Source organism: Vespula pensylvanica, chromosome 22 (genome assembly GCF_014466175.1).
Source record: "Vespula pensylvanica isolate Volc-1 chromosome 22, ASM1446617v1, whole genome shotgun sequence".
Lineage (NCBI taxonomy): Eukaryota > Metazoa > Arthropoda > Insecta > Hymenoptera > Vespidae > Vespula > Vespula pensylvanica.
Genome location: NC_057706.1, coordinates 3604990 through 3613537, shown reverse-complemented (window position 1 = coordinate 3613537; position 8548 = coordinate 3604990). Strand labels below are relative to the sequence as shown.

General features: G+C 28.3%; 2 long non-coding RNA genes across 3 annotated transcripts; both read right to left on the bottom strand.

The window, feature by feature from the left end:
* Positions 1-237: 237 nt before the first annotated feature.
* LOC122636513 lies at positions 238-1871 on the bottom strand. Its single transcript, XR_006328963.1, has 2 exons — positions 995-1871; positions 238-868 (listed from the first exon to the last, which is right to left on the bottom strand). It is a non-coding gene; the product is annotated as an uncharacterized LOC122636513 (long non-coding RNA).
* Positions 1872-4163: 2292 nt separating this feature from the next.
* Positions 4164-7930, bottom strand: LOC122636512. 2 transcript variants are annotated; one of them, XR_006328962.1, is made up of 6 exons: positions 7240-7930; positions 6870-6980; positions 6593-6679; positions 6247-6479; positions 5704-5835; positions 4164-4739 (listed from the first exon to the last, which is right to left on the bottom strand). It is a non-coding gene; the product is annotated as an uncharacterized LOC122636512 (long non-coding RNA). The 2 variants fall into 2 exon arrangements; XR_006328961.1 differs by having other exon boundaries at positions 6247-6679.
* Between the last annotated feature and the right edge of the window lie 618 nt (positions 7931-8548).

Genomic DNA, 8548 nt, shown 5'->3' with positions numbered 1-8548 from the left:
AAACCTCGATATGATAGAAAATAGGAAGTAATGCTCTATATCCTTTTTCCGTGCCGAATCTGCTAATTACTTTTAACTTTGGCATGAGAAAAATCTGTTCTGTAATCTTCGTCCATAATCGATAAATCTTTGCGTCACGATTCCTTTTTCAGTCACAAATCCTCCTCCTGATGCAGCGTATGTTTCTCCCAACAAAGCCCAACAGAGATGTGGTCCATCCGAGGGATGGAATACCCCGTCTACGATCCTCTACGGCAATGTGGAAGTATGTTGATAGAACATACGTTGATAGAAGAAAAAGTCTTTGCGCTTGACTGAGCTTATTCAGTTCGCTGATGATCATATTCTCCAGAGTAAACTGGTGGTAAAGTTGAAAAACGATTGTGTACCACAGCAGTTTTTGTTGAGGCTTCAGAACTAATGCTTCATTCCATGATGAATCTTGGTTTCTGTTTATTTTTCCTGTCGCCAAGGTATATCTACTTTTCCTCCTAGCTGACAGTTGGGAACAATCTAAATGTAAACTTGGTATTGATTGGCGATCAATGTAGATATGGCGGTTTTCTTCTTTTTCTTATACCATAATTTAGAGTAGACCATAATTCCTATAGTGTGCCTTTTAACTGGGTCGATTTCAAGTCCGCATTGATGTAAGTATGTTGTGGCTTGAGCCACCGTTTTTAATCGAGGTGAACAGACGAAAGCAATGTCGTTAATAGTTTGATCGCCGACCCTTGTGCCAATATCTTCTGGAAATTGCTGGAGCAAATGGTGCATAAAATTGAAGAAAGAAAATAACTTTGAATATCCTTGTCGAGCTTCTCGCAATGAATAAAAGGCGTATTTCATCAGTTATAATCTGCGACAGCTAGAATGATGGGAAACCACATTGAAGACGTTAATAATATCGAAAGCTATATACATCGATCATTTTTTTCGGTGGTAGTGAAGAAGGATACTTCTTCTATGCTTTAAAAGATCCTTTGATAATCACCTTGCTGTTAGTCGCGAAGCAGGAATTTGCGAAGCAGGCTTCTTATTATGATCAATAATACAGTGATCGGTCTGAAACCGCTTAGAGTGTTTGCTTTTTTTTTTCAAAAAAGATCGATTTCATCTTTGGATGAAGATGGTGATAATAAATACCATATCCTAATGAACACATGCAGTAAAATATTATAGATTTTTGTAATAAGAGTCAATGGTACCGATCGGAGTTGACGTGCATTGATCTTATTTGAGCGTCTCAACAGATGATAGTGTTGTACATATTTCTAATTCGATAATTGGATTCCAAATTCCACTCAATTGTTTTCCTACTCGTTGATATGGCGTTCTCTTGGCCAAGGATGTTGTCATAACCATAATCCAATAGAACTTCATGATGTCACATGGAAAACATTGTCAATTCCGAACTGGCAACATACGCCTTGTATTTCGTTTTCATAGATTGCAAAATCTTACTTTAACTAACATATTCCTTTCTTCGCTTCTGCTTTCTGGTCTCTGCTCTAAACTGTTAGTTGGGGACGCTGAAGAAATTCCTAATAGTGGGAATATCTTTCAAAGATACGGAGTTAGTTATTGCAAAGTGACCTTGGCAAAGCCCTGGCTTGGTTATAGATTTCTTGAAGTTTACGCGAAGCAAAGACTTTCGTATCCATTCGTGGAAGGCTAACGACGTAGTCCAAAAAGGTGTTATTCAGGATAATCTCAAGTTGGTGGCAGCAGTATCGAATAATACTTTCCATTACCAAGATTTAGACGAGATCCTTGTATTTCTTTCCAATTTGTCTCCGTATCAATGAAACTTTCATTGTTTAATAATTATTAAAGTCATTATTCATGATTATAGTGTAATCTTATCTGAATTTAGACAAATTCTTGTAATTGTCAGGTTATTTAATTTCAAGTCATCGATTATTAGCCCTTCACATTTCAAATAGCGACTGTTCTCTACTAATACCGAGAAGATAATCATGTTTGCCATTGTATACAATTAAAATATAGTGCATACTGCAGTAATACACTGTACACAAGACCTCAATCTTGTATGGAATAACTTTTTAAAATATATTCCGATAACTATAATAATTATATTCTGGTTACGTTAGTCTTCAAGTTTGCAGGATCACAGTCCTCTGTTTCAAGAAGAGAGATAGTGATGAGACTTAAATGTTCTCTATTGCAGTCAAACCCAAAATTTTAAGGATTGATTTTCTTATTGTATCAATGCTTTGATTTCTGTTCTGCGTTTATTAGTACTTTAGCTGAATAGAAAGGCCTATCTTGAAGCCGAGATTCGAACAGTATTGAGGTAGACTGTCAGACTCCAATTCGAAAGTGAAGCAAGCATTAGAGCTTCTTGGATTCTTCCTCTTCGATAAGATTTACTTGTGAAGGGAGAATCGTGATTGGATATCGTGAATTTCCCCCCGAAAAGATATAGTCTAAAATAACTTAAACAGTAAATTATAACAAGACATTCTTTTCCTATCGAATAATTTTTCTCTACCGCATTTAATAGTCTCGAGGTATATGCTATAAAAAGATCTTTCCCTATTGTTTCCTGGCTAAGAACACTGCCGACTGCAATAGTCGTAAGTAAAAACGGTAAGTAGAAACTAGTCCGGATTTACAACACAGGGTCAGTATAGAGAGCTCCAGTAAGAGGTCAAAAGCGTCTTCTTGATTCATTTCCCATTTAAACGGTTTATCTTTTTTTAATATATCAATCAGAGAGCTTTGCATTTTTTAAAAAATTAAGAATACATCTGCGATAATAACCGACTGGTTCAAGAAATTGTTTGAATTTCGTGGTCTTAGGAAGTTTTTAACTTTCTAAAGAACTTAAGTCATACATATTCCTCTTATTTAAAATTTTAATTGTATATGTTTGGACACTTTCATAACTGCAAGTATATGACATTTCATCGGAAAATGAAATGTTAAGATAAAATATAACAAATGCAGATGGTAAGACCAATAATCTAATATATACAGTAGAATTACATTTATGTGGACACCGTTTATTTAAACTGATGTTATCACATGTCCGATTTACTAACTATATACCTGCACTACTATTATTCGGTTCAAAACTACGCGACATATCACTTATACGAATTACCGTTTTTGCCTTAGTATTTAAATTAATAGTAGTTGAATCACAGCCACTTATATCCTAAACGTTATGCATTTAGAAGTATTCTCGTTATAATGTTTTCTGATAATTTAGATAAAAAGAGGAAAAAAGTGCTGCTTAATTATTAATGATAAATATAAAATACTTGAACACTTGAAAACAGTGAGACAGCAGATTTTTTGTCTCGAGAATATAATATTAATAGATTTACTATATACACTACCAAAAGAACGAAGATAAAATATTAAAATTTAATATTACAGTAAATGTTAACAATGTATGCAACAACAAAAACAAAGTTATTTTAACTGTTGAAAATAAATTGAAAAAAGCAGCATATTTGTACTTCTTACAACAATGTGTTGTTGATATGCCAATTAATAGAACTTTTGTATGAAAGGATGTTACAAATAAACTCAAGAATGAAAAAAGACATTAATTTCAGAGTCAATAATGATTTGACGGCGAAATTTCAAAAACCTTCATAGCACACAATTTTAATATTCAGGGAGAAAATAGACGTCCAAAGAAAAGAAAATCTTAAAGCAGAATTAGAAAACTTTAAAAAGTATATTCGGTGTATAATATATCAAAAAGAAAATGCAGGTAACTGATGAAAATGACAAAAATTTTAATATTATTGATAATAATGAAGTAATATCTGAAGTTATAGGCAATAAATCTACATTGACAAAATGTACGAGATGAAAATGAGATAGCAATAAAGATAAAAAATCAGCTACTAATATTACTGATGCATTGAAGAATGTAAATAATATAAAGTGATTTGAAGCACAATAAGAAGCAGATATGGAAAATATGTAGGGTCTTCATAACTTTAAAAATTTGATTATGAAATCTTTAAATACATTAGATTAATAATAATAAATTATTAAGTATATATATAATAATATATTATTTACCCTTTGCACTCTGTTGTCACCGATAATGATTTGAAATATAAACTTCAAATCTATTATAGCTGCTACAGCGACATGACTATTTTGCTAACTTGATTTAGTATAAACTATTGTATCTCATAAGTTCATACATTTTATATAAAAGCATGAAAAAGAATAAAATTGAAAATCCACTGTCACATTTGAAGTACATCAAGCGATTAATCGATCAACTAGTAGGTAACTTCCAAGAAGAACAATCAAGATTTTCAACTTTGGCATTTGAGACCAGATTTGATAAAAAGCTGTATATAATGCAAAAGGAAAAAACGAGATTGTGCTGTATGCTTTAACAGACAAGAGAAAGGAAAAAGACATGAAACTAGTGAATTTTGTGATAGTTGGCTTGGGAAATCCTATATGCATATAGGTGATTGTTTCCAGAAATGTTAGACTATGACAAATTACAAAACATAAAATTTTCATTTTCTTGAAGATTTATAAGCGAGCTTGTTTTATATAACATAAATAATGAATAAATATTTTGTTTCATTGCAGCAATCGTATTTCTTGTGTTATACACACACACATACTTGTAATATATTCCTGAAGTTGTTGGTATACTATGTAAATCACTAAGCTGGAGTACAAATGGTTAAATTGTACAATAAATAATCTTTTCTGACATAAAGTACCTGCAAGTTATTACAGATATAATATATAATTGTAATCTAGTTTAACTAAATAAATTGTATACATATACAAAATATGTAATGATAAAATCGTTACTTTGTCTTATATTCAAATGGATGAAGAGCCAAATCCAGTTATATGAAAAGTAACATGGAATATACAAATGAAAAAATAGCAATAAGAGAAAATTAATGAATGGACTTCTATTATCTGACTAATCTAGTTATTCGACACATTTTGATTCCATCTGATGATGTCAGCTAAATAGAATGTACTGTGATTCTGTACATAATATTGTTTTCACACACAGTGTACTATACACTATATATAAATGTATGTACATAAAAATAAAATGTATATAAAAAATTAAAAAAGAAACATATACATATGGATAATATATAATTGAAATTGTGAACAAATGAATTTATTTCTATAGTATCTGATGCTACATTATTATTATTATTATTATTATTATTATTATTATTATTATTATTATTATTATTATTATTATTATTATTATTATTATTATTATTATTATTGTAGCTTCCTCAAAAAGTAAGCGATATGCGTGATCTATCAGAAAAATAAATTTTGAGAATGCATATAAAATGAACAAAAGATGTGCGTGTGGCTAGGATGTGTATGTGCTAATGAATGCAAATAATGTGAGAAGATCAATAATCTTTGTTTAAGGAGAATAGAAATAATCGAAGCCAAACAATCAAAAAGAGCAGATACATTTTGATTTCCTACCTAATCATTTTACCTTTTCATTTTAGACTGTTATAATAATCGAGATGGTAATAAACAAAATATTATCATATTAATTGCAGGTTTTGAAAAATCTTTCAACAATACAAATCCCTAAACCGATCATCCTTTGGAAAACGAATTCGATTCTTGAGATCGAACATACTCGAAATGTAACAGCTACTGATTAGTATGTGGAAAAAAAGTGTTAATTACCTATAATTAGCTGCTTCTTACAAAATGGTCTTGACAACATCAGCAATGAAGATGATAAAGATTTACATATAGAGCGCCACTTTATAGACATTTCATTGTTCAATGAAGCATTGCATTCTTTATCTTAGAGAACTGAAATCGTAAAGAAAATTTGAACTTATATTAAACATTTATATAATGATAAATATAATTTTAATTTTTTTAATTAGATAGGTATAGTGTCAACCAAAATAGAGTAAGTCAATATCATTTAATTAAAATCGTAAGGAGATAATATTTGCATAGCTGTAAAATATGCACAAACTTTTCTATATTATTGTACAATTAATTCAATAATTTTTATTTGATTTTATCACATGTATTTTTTTCATTTTAAATGAGAGAAAATGAAACGTGTAATCTCCAACATTGTTATTATTGATATTGTAAGAAAAATTATATTGACTTTCTCAAATATTAGGTATATGTGACAAAAATACAAGGTAAAACTTATGTGTATGCATATATATGTATATAGCATATATATAAAAATATGAAACTGACACTAAAAAAAATAAAGTATTATATCACACTTCGAAAGATAAAATGTATAAAACCATAAATACACCATTCCACTTTATTATCATTGTTACTATTACTCATCACAGCACAACTCTGAAAAAAAATACAAAAATTAAATAAAACAGGAGCATTTTTCAGAAATAAGATGAATATTTATCACTTGTCCAGCTAATGTTCTATCTTCTAAAACTGGATTGGACAATTTGAGTGTCTCTCTACAAATTCAAAAGCAATAGATTACTTTCATTTTTATTCCTAAATCTAACTGGTCTTACAAAATTAAACAGAAAATGATACAATTCATAAAGAGAAGTAAGATGAACTTAACAGTGTAATAATACGTTTTTAGATCGACTTCTTTCTTTTTGTATTTAAATGATATAATAAATTTCTTAGCATCAACGATTGGGCAATTCTGAAACATTGAATATAACCATCATTGATGTAATTTGGAAATGAAGAAAAAATTCACTTTTTAATGCAAATATTTTATATAATATCTTTTATATCTCTCTTTTTCTATGAGGAAAAAAAAGATTGCAATTTACAAAAATAGTAACATAAGATTATTTATTTTATAGAATGTTTATTAAATTTTGTGTTACCTGCTGATAGATTCTATGAACAAAACCAAGGACATGATACTTCTGCCACTTTTATAAGAACAAAACCAATGAACATAATTCTTCCACCATTTTGTTTTCTTTCTGCCAAATCTAAATGATGTGATCTTCTAAATGATTTATTAGATTCTTTTTCAATTGTAAATATATATCAATCTTTTATAATTTTTTTTATATTTAAATAGAAAAGTATGAAATATCTACTTGAAATACACATATACTATTTGTATTCTGTAAATAAAAATGACTAATAAGAATAACTATTAAAAATAATTAATACTATTGGAAGAGAATTCAATAATATAATAGAAACTTGATTATTAATTTCTTCAAATTATTTTACTTTACTTACAAAATTATTTACATGCTCCACCATATTCTGAATAGGCTCCTTTTTTAGATGACACAACTGTTTATACAAAACTGTTTTTATTAGTGAATCGTATTTCTTTTGTTTTCATGCATCGCTTAACATTTTGCATTTCTTGATCATGTTCAATTGATACAGACAATAGAATCTGAAAATACTTTTCTTACTTATCAATTCAAGTTGGTTTTGTTCATTTTTAATTATAATATCACTAGTGTAATTTTATAAATTATATAATATTTTACTGTAGAAATAAACTTTTTATTGTAACTTTGTATTGTTCAAACTGTAATTTTCATAATTCATGATTTGATTTGTTTAGTTTTTTGATATATTGGATGTTTTCAGTTAAATTCATAATGTATATTACTTAATTAACTATTGCTAATTTTGGTTCCCGAGCCAATTTCATATTTATTAGAAGATTTAATAAATGGCACATTATGATATATTATAAGCACTTATAAATTCTTGGCATAAACATATTCGCTTGAATTTTATTTAAAACAATTCTTTAATAGAGTTTAATTTGCAACAAAAAAAAATAAAAAGTAAAGTATTAACACTTAATAAAGTATTCACAATTTTATAAGACGATTTCTTTTCACTATCTAAACGAACTACGTCTCCATACATTGAATTACGATTCGCTAATGATTTCCTCTTGACTACAGCATTTTATTACTCGCTTGTTTATTCCCACGCATGCGTAAATCTATCCATATCTGAATTCATCTACTAATAGTGACTTATTTAATTTGAAATAATTTTCTTCCAATACTTATCATACTAATTAAAAATTACATAAAAATTACAACACATAAATCAGAAGAAGATCAACAAAAAAGAAAGAATAAAAGCAACATTTATACCAGAAAATGAGAATACATCGATCACTTCTGTCGAAGATACAATTTTCGACAAATATTGATTGAAATGATTATTATTTAAATTTTATCTAATTATTTTAATAAATCTATTATTTCATTATTATTAATAATTAATAAATATCAGTCTAAATAATATTTTAAGTTTCTTATCTATATAATATTATCTGCGTTTACTATTTAATTATTATTTGATCTTATTGTTAGTATTATACTTTTATTTATAAAATCATTTACTAATTTACTTTTACTAATATACTTTCTAAAATATTTTCAAAATATTATAGTACACACAGACACACACACATGAAATAGTAATGTATTATAATCTGTGTGTATGTGTATGTATAAGTCGAAAGGTCAACTGTTTCTGAAATATAAACATGTTTGTATCACGATTAACT